The sequence below is a fragment of the Eubalaena glacialis genome, chromosome 7 (assembly GCF_028564815.1).
Source record: "Eubalaena glacialis isolate mEubGla1 chromosome 7, mEubGla1.1.hap2.+ XY, whole genome shotgun sequence".
NCBI lineage: Eukaryota > Metazoa > Chordata > Mammalia > Artiodactyla > Balaenidae > Eubalaena > Eubalaena glacialis.
Genome location: NC_083722.1, coordinates 21,798,776 through 21,822,019, shown reverse-complemented (window position 1 = coordinate 21,822,019; position 23,244 = coordinate 21,798,776). Strand labels below are relative to the sequence as shown.

The following is a 23,244-nucleotide window of genomic DNA, read 5'->3' as shown; positions in this document are numbered from 1 at the left end:
ACAAGTAGAAACATGTAAATAAAGCTATGTAAAATTAAGTTTTATTATAAATAGAGTTGATTCTGGGTTTAGAGATTATGTGGTTCGTGAAAGGAGGTTTTTGAGCCAGCTTCCTGTTACGGGGAATGGCAGGGACAGTTAATTTAGACTCCCAATCCCCATTCTGGGAATCGAAGTGTGTTGCTAGGACACAAACAAGTAAATACCAGCACATTTTCAGATTACAAGGGAAAAGTTTTCTCAAGTCCATATCCCCCAAAGTCTCATTCGTAGTTAAATTTCACCAGCTTCTCTTTTCCTCTGGTGTAACAGGAGTAATTATTCCCTTCTTTATAATCTCACAAGATGTTATTTGTTCCTGAAACCATAGCACTTACCAAATACAGTCATTTCAGCTAATTTTAAGCTTGATAACACTTGAATCAGTAATTGGTTTTGTAAAACACTGTTCTAGGGAATTAATATTAACTGAAGAAAAACATTTGGTGCACAAAAACAATGATGGTATTTTTAAAAAATTGATAACAGTAGCACAGCAGAAATTACATAGCTGTCCAACAAAGGGGAATATTTCATTAATTCTTACTTCATCTGAATAATGGAACATTACAAAGCCACTAAAATAACATTTAGAAAGCTCCTGAAAAAATACTGATATAATATTCAATTAAATTAGTAAAATACACAATTTAGAGAGATAAAAGCAGCCCTTGACATTTGGGATCTGACCTGGTACTATCAGCTAGGACTTGATGTCCTTTTGTTGAACAGAAACAATTTCACAGGACACCAATGTCAGACAAGGCCATTCTATGACCATGGTGGATCAAGACAAAATTAAGATCACTTTGTAATCATGTCTGAACACGAACACAAACATGAAACACACACACACACACACACACACACACACACTTGCACAAAAACATTGTTCAAACCACAAAAATGACCCCAAACCTCCTTATCTTGGTAAATACACATGCCAAAAAATGACTACAGTTTTCTGCCAATCATAGTTTTAGCATTGCTCTATTCTTCCTTCCTTCAGGATAAGATTTTAAATCCTAATCCTAAATTTAAGCTATTTAATCACAGAATCACCCCTTACTTCCAGACAGCATTTAATCTAAAACAAAGTCTTAATTCTTTAACTCTTTTGCCAAATCACCCAACACAAGACTAAATTCTTTAAGTACTTTTTAGTACTCTTTTACTAGGATGTACCCATGCTTCCCCACTGTGTTCTCAATTGCTACAAGGAGTTCTATGTCCAACTTGTTCAAATGCATATGTATTCCTGGTGGTTTCTATCTGGAAGATATTGGCACAATTCATATCCTGTATGACTTCAACTATTCACATTTTTCTGCATTCAAAATACTGAGGGAGAGATAAACCAAAGTGCTGCTTTTGCTGGTTTCTCTCCACCCCACCGCCAGTGTGTTAGTCATCATTACCCAAGTTTTCTCAAGAAGGAGAAACTTATTTTACTTGGCACAAGAAAGATGAATTCTCTAAACGTAGACTCAAGGACTTTGAGGTTACTGAATGTTACCTCAGTAGTCTTTGGTTTGAGCAACTGTCTTTTTCAATGCCCTTCACAATCACGTGGGCCTTGAGTTTGTTTCTTGAATAATTGATGCTAGTTAGACGTTTGTAGAATCCATGGAGGCGTCTCTCCCCCCATCACCTGCTAATATTTAATTAGACTTTTAAAATTATTTTGTATGCATACTTTGATAAACTAATCTTTTATGGGCTTTTATTTTCATAACAAAAAATTGTAACTTTAAAAAAACGTTTTAGGAACCCTCATGACACAGGTCTGCCCCAAAAATACTCCTACAGGGACAGAAGATAAAGATTTTAAATATATTTGGCAATCTCTTAATGCAAATGGTTGGGAATTTTCCAAAAATTGCCAATGGAAAAACACATTAGAAATGCTCTGAATCTATGAGCACACAGGTGAGTGATGCACTTGCTTTTCATGACAAGATTTCTTCTGTTAGTCATGGTATTATTGATCTTTTCTGGATATAGATAAAAGTAAATTATTTGATACTTAATTAGATCTATCCCCCCATAAGGCTTTCTCAGTGATATGTGAATTGAATAGAACTCTATTTAAAGAACACTTTGTTACGTCTGGTTAAATATAATGTATTAAATCCAAGCAATTACCTACCAGCTTTCTCAAGATACATCTTATTCATCAGCTCTCACCTCTTACCCATTAACAGTTTGTTGGTCATAAAATGGGGACCTATATATGCAGCTTGGGATCCAGCATCTGCATTTAACCATTCTATTCTGAATCATTTCTGCAGAGCATCTGGAAATTCTGCTGAAGGAACCAGTGAGTTACAAACGTAAAAAGGAGAACGGGAAACGTGCAGTGTGGGTTACATTTAGAGAAAACGAGCCCTTGCATTGCCCCCAAAAAACTGAACCACGTAACCCATTTTTTAGAAAGCAGCTACGATCTCACAGAAAATGAAACTCATGGACCGGCTATGCCTCTTCTTAACGTGTCTGGAAAGGGAAAGTGTATTTGCATCTACAAAGCACTTTCCCAAACACAGTGAGATTAACACTTTGGGCCTAAATTAGGAGCCTAGGAACAATGAGTGAGGGAATCCAGAGGAGATTTTCAACGTCGTTTTTCTCTCCCTCCACCTTAGACACAAATCAGAGGAAACATTTCCTTCCCTGAAACCCGTTGAGCACAGTATCATTCATCGAGCAGGCTAGAAGTTCTAGCAGAAGGGTTGGTTCCACCACGCCTAAAAGTAGGATTACGCTGATTTCACCTCGGTGCTGAGTAAATTTGGTTCCTGTTTCGGAGATCCCAGCACCCAGCATGAACCCAACTCATCTGCGAGGGAGGCAGGCGCTAGTTGGTGAACTGACCTGAACTTTGAACAAAGATACTTGTACAGCGAGTACTCTCATCCCAGTTCTCCTAAATGTCGGGGCTGCCGGAGAGAGTTTGACTTCCCTCCCCAAGCTTTCATTCACCTGAGTGTTTTTGCCCAACTCGCTGCACACACTTTTATCTACACAGGAGTCTTATCTTTATATCTGCCACATATCGTTTTATAATGAGAACCTTCCTTTCCCACACCAGTAGTCGTGGCCGAGAGGTTAAGGCGATGGACTAGAAATCCATTGGGGTCTCCCCGCGCAGGTTCGAATCCTGCTGACTACGATTGAGATTTTAACCTACGACGGAGAGTGCACCTGCCCCAGCCTGCCAAAAACGTGCTTCCGGCGAAAAACAAAGAAAGAACAAATTACTCCCTCAAAAAGTTTGCCCAAGTAGAGCCTTAGGAATTCCCAGCTCCCATCCTTGTAACAAGGCTCAAAGGTATCTGAGTTTTTCTCTCCCCAAAACCCTCCCCAAAGAGACACGTTGGTGAAAGTGTTAAGCTATTTCTATTTTATTAAAAATTTTGTCATAGAGTAATATTGGCTTTTTGAAATTATACTCATATATTCGTGTAACCACTACCATAATCAGGATACAGAACAGTTCCATCAATCCATAAACCTCCCTTGTGTTATCCCTTTATAGTCACCTCCTAATCCCATACATAACAGTTGGACAACCAGATACGTTTTCTGTTGCTTTGTTTGAATTTTTTGAGAATCTTATGGAAACTGAATCATACAAAATGTAAGATTAGCTTTTTGAGATTAGCTTCTTTCACTTAAGATAGAACATGCCTTGAGATTTATGCAAGTTGTTGCATATATCAAAATTTTGTACCTTTTTGCTGTTGAATAGAATTCCATTGTGTGGGTGTACCACAGTTTATTTCTTCACCTATCCATTGAAGGACATATGGGTTGTTTCCAGTTTTTGGCAATTGTGGGGGGAAAACCTATTAACATTAGCGTATGTACATTTTCATTTTTCTTGGATAGATTCCTAGAAGTGCAATTGCTGGGGTACATGGCAAGTGTATAACTTTATAAGAAATTGTCAAACTGTTTTCCAGAGTGGCTGTACTTTTCTTTATTATCACCAATGAATGAGATTTCTAGTTGCTCCTCATCCTCACCAGCCACTGATGTTGTCTGTATCTTTAATTTTAACCATTTAAATAGGTGTGTAATGATACCTCATTGTTATTTTAATTTGCATTTCCTAATGGTTAATGATGCTGAACATCCTTTTGGGTGTTATTTGCCACCTTCATACTCCTTTTAGTGAAGTGTTAACTAACCTTATTGTGGTAATCATTTCACAATATACACATATATCAAATCATTATGTTGTACACCTTAAACTTACACAATGTTATATGTCAATTATATCTCAATGAAGTTGCAAAAAATTAAAAATAGAATTATCATATGTTCCAGCAATTGCACTTCTGGGTATACCCCAAATAATTGAAAGCAGAGACTCAAACAGATGTTTGTACACCCATGTTCATAGCAGCTTTATTAACAATAGCAGAAAGACAGAAGCAATCCAAGTGTCCACTGATGGATGAATGGATAAGCAAAATGTACAAACATACAAAATATACATACAATGAAATATTATTCAGCCTTAAAAAGGAGTGAAATTCTGGTGCATACTGCAACATGAATGAACCTTGAAGACATTGTGCTAAGTGAAATATGCCAGTAATAAAAGGACAAATACTGTATAAATCTGCTTATATGAGATACTTAGAGTAAATTCATAGAGATAGAAAGTAGAATGGTGGCTGCCCAGGGCTGGGAAGAGGGGGAAATGGGCAGTTATTAATTAATGGATACAGAGTTTCAGTTTGAGAAGATGAAAAATGTTCTGGAGAGAGATGGTGATAATGGTTGCACAGCAATGTGAATGTGCTTAATGCTGTTGAACTGTACACTTAAAAATGGTTAAAATGGTCAATTTTATGTTATGTATATTTTGTCACAATAAAAAATCAAAAAGAAAAAAGAGATTACCATTTTTGTTGTTAGTTTTGTTGGTTATTTTTCATTTTCAAAGTGCATTACTTAATTTTTGCATTAAAATGCATTACTCATAAGGCAACCATACATTTTAAATTTTAAGTATGTGACTGTCACAAGATTTCTTCCAAAAGCCATAGAGTTTCCATGAGCGCTCCTGGAGCTTACAGCCTGAGTAGTCCCTAGGAGTCAAATATTAAAGCTTTCTCCACAGCCACTTGTTTCTTTGTTGTTTGGGTTAATGGACACAAACTCACTGGATGATTTGTCTTCAACATAGTCCATTTCCGTTCCTAGAAGTGTTAGCTGTGCTTTCTTTTTGATGAACATTCTGAGTCCATTTTGTATTTATTTTCTATTGCATTACTATCTGCTCTTTGCTTCATTATTTCCTTTCCTAGTTTCATTTGAATTTAAATTAGTGGCTGCTTCTTAATTTCAGGTAATGAATGCTTAATTACTCTTTAGCATTTATTTTATTTATACATATGTGTTTAAGGTACCCTTCTAGGATATTTAGGGTACTTACCCTCTAAGTACCCTTCTAGCTGCACAGTACATGTCTTGACATGTACTATTTTTATTATCATTTATTTCAAAATAGTTCCTAATTTCTTTCTTTTTTTGTCAATATTTTTATTGAAGTATAGTTGACTTACAATGTTATGTAAAATAGTTCCTAATTTTGATTGACATTTGGTCTTTAAACCATAAATTATTTAGAAGCATATTTATTATTTTGTAAACAAATACAAATTTTAATTTTTATGTTTTGATTTTTGGCATAATTTTATTGTTCTGAAATAATAGCATGTATCTAACCCTGTTGTTTTTGGAGACTTGCTTTGTGGCCTGGTAAAATGTCAAGTTTGAGATAACTCCACGTGTGTTTGGAAAAAGTTGGAATCCAGAAGTTGATATGTGCACGGTTCCTTATATATGTATGTATATTATATGAATTGCATTCCTTTGTCTTATGGCTATTTTTTCATGTGTGTTTTTAATTAGTTTTTCAGAGAGGTGTATTGTGCAAAAATATCCCACCATGACTGTGATTTTTATCTTTCTCTTTGTACTTCCATCAATTTCTGGATTTTCTTCTCCATTTCTTAAACTTCCAGAAGCAAGAAATTCTGGATAGAGCATGATTTATGTAACAGCTATGACTTGGAGAAACCAGGTGCTCCCTCCAATTGGACAACTGCAACAAGAAAAGCCTCGGGGAAAAAATATATTTAATTTATACAAGCTTTAGAATATCCATTGAGACTTTAGGGACATGCTGCTACTTAGAAATTTATGTGTTTCCTTCCTCAAAAGAAATGAGGAAAATGTAATTCAAACATAATTTATCTCATGGGAAACGCTGGATAAAGATTGAGGATAAGCTGCAGTGCAGATTCTGATCACCCTGTGCTTAAAAATGAGCCTGGTTCCATCCACTGGTCCCGACCTAGAGATGTCTAACTCTGGCTTCCCAAAACTGCGTAGTCAGGAACCCACATCCCATAGCCACTCTGAGGTGAGAGAGACACTCAGAACTGGTTTGACTAGAATCTCAGCCTCAGGCGTGTGTGCAACTTTGCCTCCTAAGTTACAATATTGGGGCTAATGAATCATGGAGCCTGAATTTAAAGATGTTTCTTTAGCAGCTTTATGCCTAATTTTACTTGAGTGATTTCATTTTTTTAATAGTTACAATTAGGCTACATGATATAAAGGAGAAACTCTTAGCCTAATGCACAGAGTCTTCAATAATTTTGTGAATTCCCTGGTATGGTTTGCTAAGTGCTGTGTTTTGTGTCTAGGTTCATCTTGGTGTGAGAGAGTGCCTAAGTTTCCATTCCATTTGCCATGGGGTGCTAAACAAACAAAGGTTTTAGAAGTCTTCCCTAATAACTTCACAGTCTATTAAAGGGAGAGAGAGGAAAATGCCAACTTAATTTTATTATTTTGAAAAATGCATTAAATGCCTTTCGGTGGCCATGAGGCCCCAAGCAAATTCTTTTTAACTAGTACAAGCAGCTTTTCTACATGGGCTCAATGCCTTTTTCCCTCATGGCAACCAATGCTCACCAATATATTAAGGATAAAAGCCCCACTGGAAGCTCCTATGTTCACCAGCAGTGCCCTACTTGTTTTTCACATTCACATACTGATGCTGGCATGTCCCCCTAAAAGTAAACAGCAATGGGGCTTGTCTGAGCCATAATTCTAAGTCCATTATGGAGCTTATTCTTTAATTTTCTCTTTTATATGTTACTATATTGTTGCTGCCCAAGATAAACCACTCCTTTTACAATCAGGATCCATATGCTGCACTCTTATTATGCATTTTGTGTATGGAAGATCATGGACCAGCACTTTCTGCAGAGTAGCAGTATTAATTCTTGTGCAAACCAAATTCCATTTTATTTGTATTTTAGCTTTCCATCATACCTGTGCCATTAGTCTGCGTTACAAGTGCTTTCTCCAACCTATTCCTGGCTAGGCTTTGTTTTATGTACACGTTGATAGAGCTTCCTTCCTAGTAGATACGAATCTCCACAAGGACAGGGGTTGTGCACTTATCTTATTTATCTTTATGCCTCCAGCACCTTGCACAGCATCTGATCCTTCACAGGAATTCAGTAAAACTAGTTAAACAAATGATTTGAAAAAGGTGCTAATGTAATGACTTTTTTCCACAATAAGAACTTAAAAAAATCTCTGTTTGAATTCTTTGATTTGTTTCACTTCTAATTTCTTCTTATCCCATTCCTTCTTCCTGATTTTCTGATATATATACACACACATATACATATACATATATATATGGTAGCCCTAGACAAAGAGGTGACACGGTCTATCACCCGGCTTGAGAGAATGGCTTATTTAGGAAAGGTGGGGAGGTTTTATCTCTGGACTCTGCAAGCGTTGGTTCTACATTCCCTTTACAATTATTTCCTTTGGCTGTGGTTTTTGTTTTGTGCTCTTGTGAGTTACAGGATAATACTTTCTTCACGCGCTGGAGATCATATGCAGTTGTGTTGGGCGAACACAACTCAGAGTCTGGTACAAGTTCCTATAGCCCTTAGTAGGTCCGCACTATAAGGGTTTTGCACGGGGTTGATGTTTTGCAAGATCCTCGTGTGTTTGTTTGTAATCACTGAGACTACTGGAAGGAGAAGTAGGCCCCCTTTGCAATTTTGTTCATCTCAGTTAGCAGGAGAGTTCCATTCCGTTGTCTTCCGCCGCGTGTGCGAGTGCACCAGACTGCAGGAAGCTGCTGTGAGTGAGAGGCGGAGGGCCGTACGTGGCGACGTTCTCGCTGCCATCGCAGAGGCCTCTGTCACTGAACTCTCAGAACAGTCCTGAGGGCGGACATTTGTTTTCCCCGGGTAGTCACTGCGCCGCCTCATTTAAGGAGGCAGATGTCCTTCCATGGAGTTAGAAGTCATTATGCAGTCGTAGGAGAATGCCTATATACACATCTACTGGGACGAGTGCTGGGAAAGGAGCCAGCATCCCCAGAATTCCACCAACACAAATTCCAAAGCGCAACTCGGCTAAAGTTCTGTGGAAATCGCGACAGAAACTTGCTGCTGGGAGGCCTCGGTGACTGCAGCCGAAAGGAGGCAAGAGACCAAGGGAGCTGGAAGGGAGACAGGGGCTCTATTGGCTGCGTGGACGCGGAGGGATTCACCGACCCCGCCCAAGAAACCTAGTGTTTAAGGAAGCGCGCTGGGTCTAAGAAAAAGGTGCCTGTGGAATAGCAGTTAAAACAAACAAACAAACAAAAATACCCCACAAAGTCTTTAGTACAATTTGGCAGCCTTCACTGGGCACCTTCTTGATGAAGGCGAGTATGATGAGTCTCTGATCCTGAAATATCGCGTCCCTTACCGATCGCTACAGGTGACAAAATTCAGACTTTTTCTTCAAGCATACCTTTTCCATTTTCTCGAAAACATAGCTTTTCTCGAGGTTTCTTCTGTGACTGTGCCAGAAATTAACACATTAAAGCTTGTTTTCCTAGAGGCAATGGACCTGATAACTACATAATCTCTGTGGAGAAAAATATCACATGACTGAAATTGAGCAGAGGTGCAGATAAAAGACTTGAAATTTCTAAGGCTCAGTTTTCCCGTCTATATAAAGACTAAAAAAAATTCAGCGAGTTTTTAAGTATTAAATCATATAATGGATATAAGACGTTCAATTGAGTGCTGGTGTATATAAGAACTGCTCACTCTGTTTTTCTTAAAGAAGAGAGCGAGGACTAGGATCACCAAGTTTCTGAGTTAATGGTGGGGGCGGACACTATGGGTTCCTTCGCAAAAAATAGGATAAAAAGTAAAAAATAAATAAAATTAAATCCCCTAGGATTTTCTTCGAAAATCACGTGAGTGGACGTAACTAAAAATTTTGATTGTTTAAGCTAAATGGTTTCAGTAGAGTTACTATGACATCATGGACGATTATGAAATAAAGCACTCCGTGTGCGGTTCCATGGTGTAATGGTTAGCACTCTGGACTCTGAATCCAGCGATCCGAGTTCAAGTCTCGGTGGAACCTGCTTCGTCCTTTCGTTTCACTTGTTTTCCCCCAGAAAATACTGTCCACCTAAAAGACCGCTATCGATTTTGCCTCTAATATCTCCTGTGAGCTCCTGTGAGTCCAAACATATCTGCATCTGGGTGAGGAGGCAGAAGTGGAATTCCATTCTGGTTTAATGGAATTCATTTTATAAGAAATAAAAGAAGTATGAGAAGTAAGTTAAGTACAGGTGGAAGATAACAAAACCCCTGCACTCTGCTGCGACTAGAAAACCAACTCTAATAAAAAGCAATAACGACTCTTTTAATAAAGTTTATTTTCTGTGCACATTAAAAAGAATATTTGAAATTGTTGAATATTTCAAATATGGGAAATAAATAAATCTAATAGTATTGGATAATATACAGTTAATAGCAAATTTCTCTTCTGCCCATGACCTCTACCTGCACAATTTCTGACGCCCTCCACCCCATCCACAAGGCCACTGAACCCAGTATATATAAATGCTTTATATATACTAAATACAGACAGACACCACAGACACGGTGGGGCGGGGGGCGGGGGGGCGGATCTAAATATGGAATATCTTAAAGTAGGTGACTCTAAGTAAAAGGGCATGCAAGACTCATTATTACATTTTAAAAATATCTACAGATTTAACACACTTCAAGTTAAAATTGGGGGGGAAACCATAATGATATTTTCATTGCAATATTCATCTGGTCATTGTGCCATGCACAAAACACCAAACATTCCTTTTTCTCAGATAAAATGAGTGACTTATGCTAATGAATGATTTCTTTACTAATTACATTCTTTGTGTATAAGTTTTCCTTTTTTTCATTTGTTCTTGTACTGTTTTGCCCAGGTCTCAGGAATTTTTTTTTTTTTTTTTTTTTTTTTTTTTTTTTTTTTTTAGAATAGTATTTGTCTTGGATGAAGTGTGGGTTGTTTTGTTTTGTTTTCCTGAATTAGAAATTTGCAGGCATTTCACATGGACTAGGGGCTGGGAAGATTCCCCCCCCCCGCCCCCCCACACACAAATAGTCTCTTTATGATACCAGGTTGTGTGTGGAATTTTTAAGCAAAATTTTTTTCTCACAACCAACACATATCACTAACTCCAAGTGTGCTCACAATGAAGATTCTCCCCCCATACACCGATCTTATTCACTGTCTGCTTCTTCTTAACATTGCCCATGTGTAAATTGCTTATCCAAACATTCAAATGTAGATTCTCCTTCATAATAAATGAGTTCTGTGAAGTTCCTGCTTCTACATGTAAACATATTCCATTGTTCAAAACCAGAGAGTGCTGGTTTTCTCTCTCACAGTGCCACTAACTGTGAAAACACTATGCACCCCTGTTTGTTTGTTTGTTTGTTTTTGCAAATACTGTACTGTGAAAACACTACTTATGGTCTCATTACACCCCTTTGATCTTCACAGTATGTGAAATCTACTCTTCATGCTCCATCATTCATATACTGCACAGATCACTTTTAGTTTGGTCAAAATTGAAGTTTGCTTTATCTTTCTTGTATTTATTGATACATAAATTTTCTTTCCCAGATGAAAATGCAAAAAACGCCTCTACTCTGCAACTGTAACTCTATCTTTACTGCATACATTTATTGCCACCACACAGTTTAAATACCAAATGGAGATATAAATATTATGGAGCTCTTGCTTATATCACATCTTAAGTGTTCAACAAAAATGGTCCGTGTCGCTACTTTTTATGAATCCCGACAGCCCTTTGGTTGACGGTAGTGACGAATCACCAGTAGGAGAATATTACTGTGCTTTTAGTAGCAAGAGGGACTGCAGTGTTCTTTGAGGCGTGTTTAACCATGCAGGGTTCCTGGTAAAACCGTAGTCGACAGGATTCGAACCTGCGCGGGGAGCTCCCAATGGATTTCAAGTCCATCGCCTTAACCACTCGGCCACGACTACCAACTTACCAACTATTTAGTGGGCTAAAGTGAAAACTAGTGGTGGATGTGTGGCAGGTTCCCCAACAGTAGGTCTGGCAACAAAAAGTTTCTTAGCCTGTCCAGGCCACTCCCTCGAGAATGAAAGAGCTCATCTAGAGCAAATCAAGAGCCAGCTGGTGATGTAATTCAATAAAATACTCCTAGACAAGCGACTCGAACTTCCTAGACGCTGGAGCTTGTCCAAAAGCCGGTGATAATCTTGGACACGCACGATCACACCTAATTCTCGGGAACCTGCTGAAGGGGAGCTTTGAGTTTAGAGTGAGCTCTAAACAACCTCCAGTCGCAAATACCAATGGGAGAAGGAACTCGAATGAAGGGAACGTGCGAGAAATGGCGGGGGTGGGGGTGGGGAGTCATCTATGTTTACTTTCAGGTTTAAAATCTAAATCAGGAATCTCTTCCATGGATCAAACTGACTTATGCTTCCAAAAGAACGATTAAAATCGGACTGCGGCGACAGTTCGGAATGAGGGGGCGGGGTGGGGGGAGAGCAATTTCTATCCTAACTGGAAAAGACAAGGCAGGAGAGGTCTCGGACCCCTTCCTTTGAAGGTCTCTCATGTTGTCCTAGTGAAGGACGCGAGACAATTCCCAAGCGAACGAAGCCTTCAGCCTCCGGAGCCCGGGGGAAAGGGAGGAACTCAGAATACAGGTTTTCCAGGGATCCGAACTCAGCAGGAAGACATTCTCAACGCAGAATAGCGCCAAAAAGAAATGCAAACATGTATATGTCAGAATAAATCTAGCTAAATTGATAAGGTTGATTCTTGAGTCAGAGACTATCTGGTTTATGAGAATGGGATGATGAAGGGGACACTTGGCTTAGATTCCTTTTTATGGAAATGTCAAAGACTCCAAAACCAAGGACTTTCTCTGAGTTCTAGGAATGGAAGTGCGTCCCCAGGGCATAAACTAGTAGATTTAAAGAGAATCTCAGATACAAAAGGAACGTGACCTCCATGATCGAGGCTGGAATTTGTCTCTCTGGTAGTTAAAAAACATGTTTTTCTTTAGGATAGTAAGAATAATCCTCCCCTCACTGTAGTCTTGCAAATATTATTTGGTCTTACTACCATGGCACTTGTTATATACCTCCATTTAGATTCATAAGGAGTTTATAACCTTTAACAGTAAATTTATTTTGAAGTTTGTTGTCCTTGAGCGGTCTTATCAAAGTGATTGTCCCCAGCAGCAGCGTGTGCACCACCTGGGGACTTGTGAGAAATGCAGATTCTTGGGCTTGAATTCAGATCTACAGAATTAAAACTTGCTAGGAGCGGGGAGGGCAGAAGCCGGGAGATCCAGCAATTTGTTTTAACAAGAAACCCTCCAGGTGGTTCTGATGCCCACCGAAGTTTGAGAAGCACCCTCTTAAGGAAATAATCTTAAAGAAAAACATGTACTGCATAAAAATCTTTATTTTTATTTCTCATTGTGACAGCAAAAAACAGGTATTTAAAAATAGATTTTTGCTTCATCTGTGTAATAGATCATTACAAAGCCAGTAAAACAAAATTTGGGAACACTTTGTAATTGATCTGGGAAAATGTTTATAATGTTCACTGACAAGAGCAGGATGCAAAGAACATGACTTCAACTATGCAAAACTTTTGAATATGAAATATTGGGAGTAGAGGAGGAATACTTCAAAACTTTGCTAGTGCTGGTTTCTGGGTTGCAGGATTATGAGTTAATTTTGTTGTTGTTGCTTTTTACAGTGTAAAGTAATCATCAAGTTTTGTAAGTGAATAGCAGAACAATGTCTTTTATTGATTTATTGGTTATTTATTGATGTTGCTCGAGAGCTGATATTTGCCTCAAGTGGTAGTTGGATTAATCATCTGTCTTGTTCAATACACTCTACAGTGAAAGCATTCACCTTAAACTTGTTTCTCAAATAATCAATGCCATTTAGAGATTGTTAGAATTAATGAAGACTTCTCCACCCCTTCTTGCTTGCTAGCATTTAACTGTTTTTTTCTTCTTTATAAATCATTTTGAAAGAACACTGAGCACAGTTTTATAAGTCTTTTAAATTTGTAACATGAATTTTCACGTTTTTAAGGTTTGGGGAGCTGTTTTATTTGAGGTCTGTTCCCTAGTTATTCCTGCATATGGATGCAGGAAAATAAAAAAGTGTTGATATAGGTGGGACAATCCTTCAAATCAAATAGTTGTGAGTTTTCTAAAAGACTGAAATCTTTTAGAAATTTCAGAATCTTCCACTATATGGATGTCCCAAAATTTATTTTTAAAACTGATGGTCATTTCGAGTTTTTCAAATCGTGGTTATACTCATAATTCTGCAACAAATGTTAGAGTGTGTCTCAGTTGTTGAGTGTGTGTATCTCAAGGATCCCCATCAGAAGCTGACAGAGCAGGAAACTGGTCTCTCAGGATGTCTCCTGCTTAGGTTCCTTCTAGCAGAGCATCAGAATAAGGGGCCCTTCCAGACTGAGGAGGAAGTGTTATTGCCAATTTGCCGTCATAGCGTGATATTTGTCTAAATAATGTCAAGGAATAAGAATTTTTTCTTAATACGAATACACTTTCTGGTAGAAAATTTGATCCTTTGAAGAGGGCTGGAGTTCCATGCAGCTACTTAGGTTAATAGAATGAGTAACTGCTACGTAGTCGTGGCCGAGTGGTTAAGGCGATGGACTAGAAATCCATTGGGGTTTCCCCGCGCAGGTTCGAATCCTGCCGACTACGGCACCTTTCCCCTATTGAGACAGCCAGTTGGGGAAGAATGCTGTTGCCTTAAAGAGAGAAACTGGATTGTTCTCCAACCTGGCTCTTTATGGCTGCCGCTGAAAGGCTCCACGAAGCACGCCGATTGCACCCCAAACAGCGTGGGGTCTTCTTATTACTATTATTATTTTTAAGTAATTACTACTATTATTTTTAAGTAATTCTCCCTAGAAGAGCCAAGGCTTTGGTGACGCCTTCCTGTTTCCTGCAATCAAAACCTTGCTTACAAAACAGATTTTCCTAAAGAAAAAACTTGACAGGAGCATTTCCGTGTCCAAAGAATCGCACCCTTATCTTCTCTAATCATGTACGTCCTTGTTCACGTACAAAAGGAAACTCCGCGAAATCTTGGATCGAATACAAGTGAAAGCCAAGACTCATAGCTAGGTCACCAAGTCGCGAATCCAACCTGGGTATTAATAAGCAAACTACTTACACAACTAAAGAAATTAAATAAAGCCATTTTCCTTTGTGATCCAGCCAGATAGGGACGACAACATTACACCTGGCTGGCTTTTACTGGGGCCCCAAAGCAGTTATTGGTATGATTGTGGATGGATGTGCAAGTCGTACTTTTTTCTTATTCTTAACTTACTGGGTTTCCAGATATTCTCCACTGGGCAGCGATCTTCCAGGTAGGTGGTAGGTCATATCTGGTGAGGCTGAAATCAAAAGAAGAAAAACAGGGATTTGAATCATAGATGCTCAGATTAAAAGTGTGCGTCTCTATCAACTCAGTGGTCCATAATGTGAGGGAATATATGGGTCTTTCCGAAGTCTTGGTAACTCCTAATTCTACCCCAGGCCTTGGGGATCGGGGGGTCGGTGGCAGCTGAGCAGGTCATTGTTGATCTCTGCATTATTGACGATAAATACGCGAAAGTGCAGGGTAAAAGTAGATCAAAGTCGGGCTGCGTACTTAGGGTAAGATTGATTCAGGGAGTTTATTCCTGGAATCAATGATTGCACGTGTATGAAGAGGGTGTGTTTTACCTCCGCGTAGTCAGGAGAAAAGCCCCAGGCCCGAATTATACAAAAATGTGCGGAGGGAAACCGGCTTCTATTTGAGGAAGAAGCAACACCGAGCTGATGAAGAGGACTGAAGCATAATGTATTTGCTTGATGCCTTTTAGGTATGTGGCGGGAGGTCAGGAAGTCCTAGGCTCAAGTGTCAAGTTCCCTCCTGGTCCCTTACCTGAAACCAAACAAACGGGAGGCTGAAATTATTTTTGTTTCAGTTGGTGAAGACCGTCTCCCTCAAACTCCACATCGCCCCAATCCTGTACTTTTTCCTTCCTTTCCTGAACTTCCACTCAACTGCTCCTCCTTTCCTTCTCTCTCCTTACGTCTTCCTTTTCTCCACCTGCACTCTGGTCTCCTTTCTCGTCATCTTCCATTCTTTTTCCTCTTCTGTCTGCTTCTCTTCCTCTTCTCCCGCCATTACCCAGCATTTCCCAACTGTACACTTTCGCCTCCATGTCCCTTCCTCTAGGACGAGGTGGGATCACATTAATCCACCTCTGCCTCTGCCCAACACATGGAGATTCCCTATCATTCCAGATCTTTCTCTAATGCTTTCCTTCCACAGTTTATCTTGACTTCATCCCATTCAAAGACCACAACGATCAGCAGTTGAGGAAATGTGTGTGGCCATGGTCATGGTAAGGCTTCTTTGGTTCAGCATATATTTTTTGAGCACCTCTAAGTGAGAGCCAAGCAAGCAGTGAGGGAGTAAGCAGTTGAGGTGGAAGACAAGTAAGATTGGGTAGCATTTGCCGTCATTCTGTGGGCTTTGAAGATAGTTGGAGCAGAGAAAATCAGATACTCCTGCCCCAGGAAGATGTGAGGATGAGAATGGTTGTGAGATTGTCTCCGGTGGCTTTCTTTTGCCTACCATTTCTGCTTTGTGGATGTTTCAGTAGGTGTAGGAAGCAGGAAAAAATCTCCGGACTTAAGAAGAACATGCAAGGCTAGCAGAGAATGGCTTCGATCCACCGACCTCTGGGTTATGGGCCCAACATGCTCCCGCTGCGCCACTCTGCTCACTGTGAAAAGCTGAGAAATACTTTTCAATCTTGATTCTTACCCACTTTCCCAACACTTCAATGCCTTCTTTTCACTATTTTTCTTCGTCCACCTCCTCTACACTTTTCGCTTTATTTCCCGCCCTTACAGTCATGTCATTCTCAAAATATTAATGCCACACCATCTCTAGTTTGAGGTCTTCACAAATCTTCAACCCTTTCTTCAAGTGGATGCCAATCATTCCCTTTGGATTGGGAATTATGATAGCTAGGTAGGGAACAATGATGGCTACAATGTCAGATTTCCAGAACAAGAACCCAGCAAAGCCTTATAAAACCTTTCAAGAGTCAGGTTCTTCCTCAACCAAAGCCCTTGCCTCAGGATTTCTTCTTGGTCCTGGAACCGACTACCTTTCTTCTTTTCCCTCCTTCCAAGCACGCACTCCTATCTATCAGGCAAAAGTGGACAATATCTCCGTTTCAGCTTTGGTTTCTCCCCTCCTCCTGTGTCTGCGCAGGTTTCACTTGCTCTACTGCTCTCCATTATTGGAGACTCCAAAGTAAGCCTCCCTTTTTCCAAGTTCCCCCTTCTTGCGGGATTCAGGGCCAACTGCGATTCCTCCTCTCCATAACCCAATATGGAGTCATCAACGCTTCACTCTCCACTTTCAAAGGTCTCCTCATATGGGAGGTTCATTTGAACGTGTTCTCATCGCTCGGAAATGCAGAGACTTAGGAATTAAGATAGAAGGCCCCAGCGACTCAACAGGTTGCCAAGGTCCCGAACTGGAAATGACAGCTCCCAAAGGTAAGGACAAGCCCCTTTTCTGAAATGAGGATTTTGCTGTAACCTCGGGGCAAGTTTCCCCTGAGGCAAGCGTGGTTTGTAGCAGCAAGAAGTCAAACCTCGGAAGATGATGATTGGTTTCCTCCTTGAGCTGTCCTTCATTCTTTTTGATTCTCTTCTGAATTCTGCAGGTTGCTCGCCTTCTCCAGTTGATTCTCAGAGTTTCTGTTCTTTTCCCTATTCTCTGCCACAGAAACTGCAGAGCCAATGTTGACAGCCCAAGACAATTTTGCAGGGGGAGAAGGGGGCCCTCACTTCTACATTTGTATCGACTGCCAGTATTCTCCTGCCAGCATTAACAGAACACAGTAGCCACCTCCAAAGAGGTTCATTTGGCCTATGCAGCTGAGCATCAGTCATTTTCTAGGAAATGGAAAGTTTTGAGCCAAGACCTGAAAAAGGGTATGTGGGAAAGCTGTAAGATCATTATGGCCCGGGACTTTGCCATTGCTAGAGTCAACTTTATGAAGCTGAGCCAAACTCCCTGCACATGTTCCTAGTCATGTGCTGATTTGCCATCTGTGTATCCCCATCAGTGAAATGTCTCATGTGTTTTATCCATGTTCTAATTGGATTGTTAGGGTTTTTGTTGTTGTTTATTTTTTTAATCTGCTGAGTTTTGAGAATTCTTGTGCATTGTCTAGATATTGTCCTTTGTCAGATATGTGGTTTGCGAATATTTTCTCCCAATTTGTAGCTTGTTTTTTTCAACCTCTTAATGGTGTCTTTTGAAGAGTAAAAGTTTTTAATTTTGATGAGGTCCAATTTATCTGTTTTCCTTTTAAGGACTGGGCTTTTGTATCAAGTCTAAGGACTAAGATCCTGAAGACCTCCTATGTTATTCTCTAAAAGTTTTATAGTTTTACATTTCAGTTTTGATTTATTTTAATTTTTGTATACGGAATGAGGTTTAGGTCAACGTGGGTTTTTGTTTTTACCTATGGAAGTCCATTTGTTGAAAATGCTATCCCTCCTCCAATGAATGTTTTTTGTACTGTTGTCAAAAAATCAGTTGGGCATATTTTGTACAGGTCAGAATATATGTTTAAGGGAGAGGAAAAACCAAGACCATCACTGAATATAAGTTTGCTACCATTCATTTAAAAATAAAGAGTGGATTGAATACTATACACACATATAACTCTGGAAGGTTATACAAAAATTCATTTCACTGTGGAGAGAAACTAAACAGCTAGAGCACACGGATAGAAGATAGATTTTATTCATTGCATATAACCTCAAAATCATTTGAGCTTCATATCATGATTATTATGTTTGTTTAATAATAATAATATGATTATTAATAATAATAATATGATTATTATTATTGTAAATATTAAAATTCTTAATAGGGAAGGAAAATAAACTTTATATCAGTTGATTACTGCTTTTTGGTAGATACAGTTTTCCAGTTACATGGGGGCAAAGAATTTTGCTGTCTTCAGATAGCATTTACTTCTGGCACTTTATTTACCCCATAAACAGGCTGGAGTTGTGTGAAGCAAGCCTGGAGATGTAGATCAACCTCACTCAGACAGATGAAAATATGAGTGTGTTGAGACATATAAAGGATACAGTTATATATGAGAAAGGAAATCCCTGAAAAGGTAACAATTCCATGGAGAAGCAAGTAGGATTTTGATAGCAGGAAACACCAAGGTATCTCTGAAGCTAGGACTCTTCTTGGGAGGAAAGAAAATATATTAGGATACAGGTCAAACCTACTGGAAAATACAATAATTATGACTTCTTTTTTCTGGCCAGCACGATGGAGCCCCATCATGGGTAAGTTAATTGCAGGATCATAAACTGGCAAGTTTAGTAACCACCTGCATCTTGGTTAGAATTCATGTTTTGTCTTTGGACTAGCAACTGCAGGATTTGTCAAAATGTACAGTCTTAAGGAACTAACTCAGTTAACTACCACGTAGTCGGCAGGATTTGAACCTGCGCGGGGAGACCCCAATGGATTTCTAGTCCATCGCCTTAACCACTCGGCCACGACTACACGACAAGGTGGTTCCTTATAAAAGTAAACAGCTGTGCTGAAACTTAGGTCTCATAATAGCAAATCACATACCAGAAAGACTGAATCATGTATCAGAAAGAGTACTTGCAGTCAGTGTTTCCTATTCTTTGATGACATTTGGGTGACTATCATGCTGTTATAACCATATTGCCAAGTAACACTTTGTCCTCAGAACTGGAAGGACTCCTTATTTGATGGATTGTTGGAATGAGATCAGCTTCTACTCTGACAGCCTCTGGTGGAGATTCATGAGATAGATACCCCCCGCAAATTGGAACAAACTTTAACATTCACTTGACAATTATATGTAACAGCAATGATTTTTAAAAAATAGAGCTTAAGTGCATGCATATATTTTAACTCTGGAAGATTATATGAGACCTGGTTTCAGTTTGCTACTGTGGATAGAAATTAAATAGCTGAGCACATAGACCGGAGAGAGATTTTAGTTTTCACTATACATACTTCAAAATAACTTGAGTTTTACTATCATTATTACTTATTTATATATTTTCCTTTTTCTGGTTTATATACCTAGGAGTGGAATTGCTGGGTCACATGGTAAAGCTATGTTTAATTGTTCCAGGAACTGCTAGACTGTTTTCCAACGTGGACGCATGATTTTCCTTCCCACCAGCAGTGTATGATGGTTCTGAATTCTCCATTCTTCCCCAACACTTGCTATTATATGTCATTTTCATTCAAGCCATCCTAGAAGATGTGAAGTATTATCTCATTGTGGTTTTAATTTGCATTTCCCAGATGACTAATTACAGCATTTTTTTTCATGTGCTTATTGGCCATTTGTATATCTTTCTTGGAGAAATGTCTATTCATGTCCTTTGCCCATTTTTAAATGGGTTATTTGTCTTGAGTTGTAAGAGTCCTTTGTATAATCTAGATGCAAGTCCCTTATCAGATATATGATTTGAAAATATTTTCTTCCATTCTTTGGGTTGTCTTTTCACTTTCCTGATAGTGTCTTTTGAAGCACAAAAGTTTTTAACTTTTAAGAAGTCTAATTTAGCAATTATTTTTTGTTATTTGTGTTTTTGCTGTCATATCTAAGAATCCATTGCCAAATCTGAGGTTATGAAGATTTACTCCTATGTTTCCTTCTAAGAGTTTTATAATATTACCTCTTACATTATGTCTTTGATTCATTTTGAGTTAATTTATGTAAATTGTATGAGGTAAGGATCTAACTTCGTTCTTTTGCATGTAATTACATAGTTTTCCCAGCAACCATTTGTTGAAAAGACTATTCTTTCCCTACTGAATGGTCTTGGCACCCTTAAAAAAATCAGTTGACCATAGACATATGACTTTATTTCTGGACTCTCAGTTCTATCCCATTGATCTATATGCTTATCCTTACAGGATTATGACACTGTCTTGATTATCATTGCCTTGTAGTTAGTTTTGAAATTGGGAAGTACAAGTCCTCTTACTTTTTTCTTCTTTTCAAGATTGTTCTGGATATTCCAGGTCCCTTGAAATTCCATGTGAGTTTTAGAATCAACTCATCAATTCCGACAAAAAAGTCAGTTGGGATTCTGATGGGAATTGCATTGAATCTGTAGAACGATTTGGAGGAAAATTGCCATCTTAACAATGTTAATTTAAGATCCAATCTATGAACATGAGATATATTCCTCTTTATTTAGATGTCCATTCATTTCAGCAATGTTTTGTAGTTTTCAGAGTATAAGTTTTGCACTTCTTTTGTTAAATTTAGTCCTGAATATTTTATTCCTTTTGATGCTATTTTAAAGGAATGTATTTACTTTTGACCCCTTTTTATTTCCATATGAAACATGATGAGGCTGTCTGAAGCCTCCTAGATACAGATATTAAGTGCTGAGAGAGATCAGGAATAAAATTGCTTAGTATGGCTTTTGTAGACAATGAACTCCTGACAACAGGGAAACAAAGCTGTGAAATAAACAGCTTCCTTAAACTCAAGATGGTTGGATTCAGAGACCAGAGTGCTAATCATTACATCTGGAAACCACCTTAATGGTTAATTAACCACCTTAATTAAAAAGTCTCTTTCATATGGTTCATGATATGATAAAACCCCATTTCTGGATGGAATTAATCATATTGACTGGGGTGTAATGACACAAAGTTAACAATGCAAAGAGCATGACCCCTGCCCTTGTGATTCAAGTCCATTAGGTGGGATACTCCACAAACAGGGCAAATAAATATAGCCCACACAGGGACAGTTTGAAGAAACTGCTTAAGACTGACAGCATGATGACAGAGATAAGGTGAAAAGCATAAATAAAATTGAAATCTGTAATTTTAGGTGAATGGGACTTGAAGGTGCTGATTAGAAGAGAGTACCAGTTCATGTCTTTTCTACACACAAGAGGTAGCTTGTGAACTAGATCCTTAAGATACTGCCTATTTGTTCTCAGGAGCAACGTGATAGTGAAATGTAAAGAAAAAGAAAAACTTTGTCAATGCCCTTAGCAACATGGGTCAGGCAAGGCTTTGAAAATTATTTGCTTTAGATGGACGTGTGCCTGTTTTGGTCTGTGGACATCAGAAATATACAAAGGCATGGCAGTGAGCATAGTGATTTTCAATAAAACTTTCTTCCCCAGTATAGTGGTAAGTGTGAATTTGTCACTGGGAAGACAGATGTTGGGTTCATGTCAGACAAATCTATTACAACAGTTAGAAGAAATTTGTTTGGAGCCCACATATCTTTTCATAGTCATTTTATGTGTTTCCCAAAACAACAAAATAGAGCTAACAAATTCTTCTCATTCAATGGTCATGAAGTTATTACGACAGAGACTCTTAAATTATTTTTTGGCTCAAAATCCCATGGTATGTAAAATAAAATTTGTTCACCCTCTCACAGAGAGATGGCCCTGACACAAAGCTAACAACTGTAGAAACCATATTAGGGATTCACAAATACTGTTGGAGAACACAGACACGAGGTTGAGAACCCTCTACATTGAAGAGTCTCCTTTACGTTACAAAACCTAATTTTAACTAACAAGCTTAACCATTACTAAACTGTAATTAAGTACAAAGTTGCTGAAGAAATATCATCTTTGAAATATGGCTATGTGAGTCATTAACCTCAATTTTGTAAATTAGGAGGCCAAAGTGCACCCATGCCTGAAGCTAAAATCCCAGTCAAACCAGTTCTTAGAGCGTCTCTCGCCTTTTTCAGAGGGATCATGGGTGTGGGTTTCTCACAGTACACATTTGGGACACTAGAATTAAACATATGTAGGTCCCACAGAGTGGAATGGAACCTTGTTCTTTTTCAACCAGAGGTTATTGGAACCTCTATTTCATTTCCTTTTCAACCCTTACTCTAAGATCTCCACTGAGAAGAAGCCCTTGATTTGTGATATTCTCCCTTTCTTGTTGAAGAAGGTAGCATGCAAAAGGAGACAGATGCTAGACAACCTTGGCTCTCTTAAGTCTTAATGATTATTCTGAATTCTGTGTTTTTACTGAGTGTTTACTGCAATTGCCATGTAGAGGTGGCACTTTCCTTTTCAAAGTCAAAGATAGCTCATAAATAGCACTTAATTTAGGATGTTCTGTTGCTTCTGAAAGACTAACAGGTGTAGCAAAGGAAATATCAAAGATTCATAACATATATAAGGAAAAATGATGGATTAATTGACCATCTACTTTATTGAGACTTTTAAATGGTGCCAGGAAAACAAAAGAGATGAAAGGATGCACTAAAGGAACATACTAGTTAAAGAACACACACCAGTTCGATTCATAAATGGGGTTAGTTTCTACTACATTAGTTTACATCATTTAAAGTTATTTACTAACTGACTACCTGGGCTTGGAGGATTAAGATAAGACTTAAACAGTTCATTTCTTCAAAAATACACATGCTAGCAGGCAGAATGCATGACAAATGTAGAAGTAGTTTCATATGAGACATATAAACAAAGAAATATGGAAGCACTAATATTATTGTTGCATTTTCTTAAACAATGTTATGGCAAAGACACCATAAGGGGCAGAGAAGGAGGGGAATGAAGGATGAACTTGAGGACTTTTCAAAGTAGGAGACGTGGGGAGGCAATCTTTAAGAAT

General features: G+C 38.6%; 5 non-coding genes across 5 annotated transcripts; 3 read left to right on the top strand and 2 right to left on the bottom strand.

The window, feature by feature from the left end:
* The first annotated feature begins 3,129 nt into the window (after positions 1-3,129).
* TRNAS-AGA (transfer RNA serine (anticodon AGA)) lies at positions 3,130-3,211 on the top strand. The gene has a single exon. It is a non-coding gene; the product is annotated as a tRNA-Ser (tRNA).
* A 6,233-nt stretch (positions 3,212-9,444) lies between these two features.
* On the top strand, positions 9,445-9,516 carry TRNAQ-CUG (transfer RNA glutamine (anticodon CUG)). Its single transcript has one exon. It is a non-coding gene; the product is annotated as a tRNA-Gln (tRNA).
* Positions 9,517-11,372: 1,856 nt separating this feature from the next.
* TRNAS-UGA (transfer RNA serine (anticodon UGA)) lies at positions 11,373-11,454 on the bottom strand. The gene has a single exon. It is a non-coding gene; the product is annotated as a tRNA-Ser (tRNA).
* A 2,674-nt stretch (positions 11,455-14,128) lies between these two features.
* Positions 14,129-14,210, top strand: TRNAS-AGA (transfer RNA serine (anticodon AGA)). The gene has a single exon. It is a non-coding gene; the product is annotated as a tRNA-Ser (tRNA).
* A 4,836-nt stretch (positions 14,211-19,046) lies between these two features.
* TRNAS-AGA (transfer RNA serine (anticodon AGA)) lies at positions 19,047-19,128 on the bottom strand. The gene has a single exon. It is a non-coding gene; the product is annotated as a tRNA-Ser (tRNA).
* Between the last annotated feature and the right edge of the window lie 4,116 nt (positions 19,129-23,244).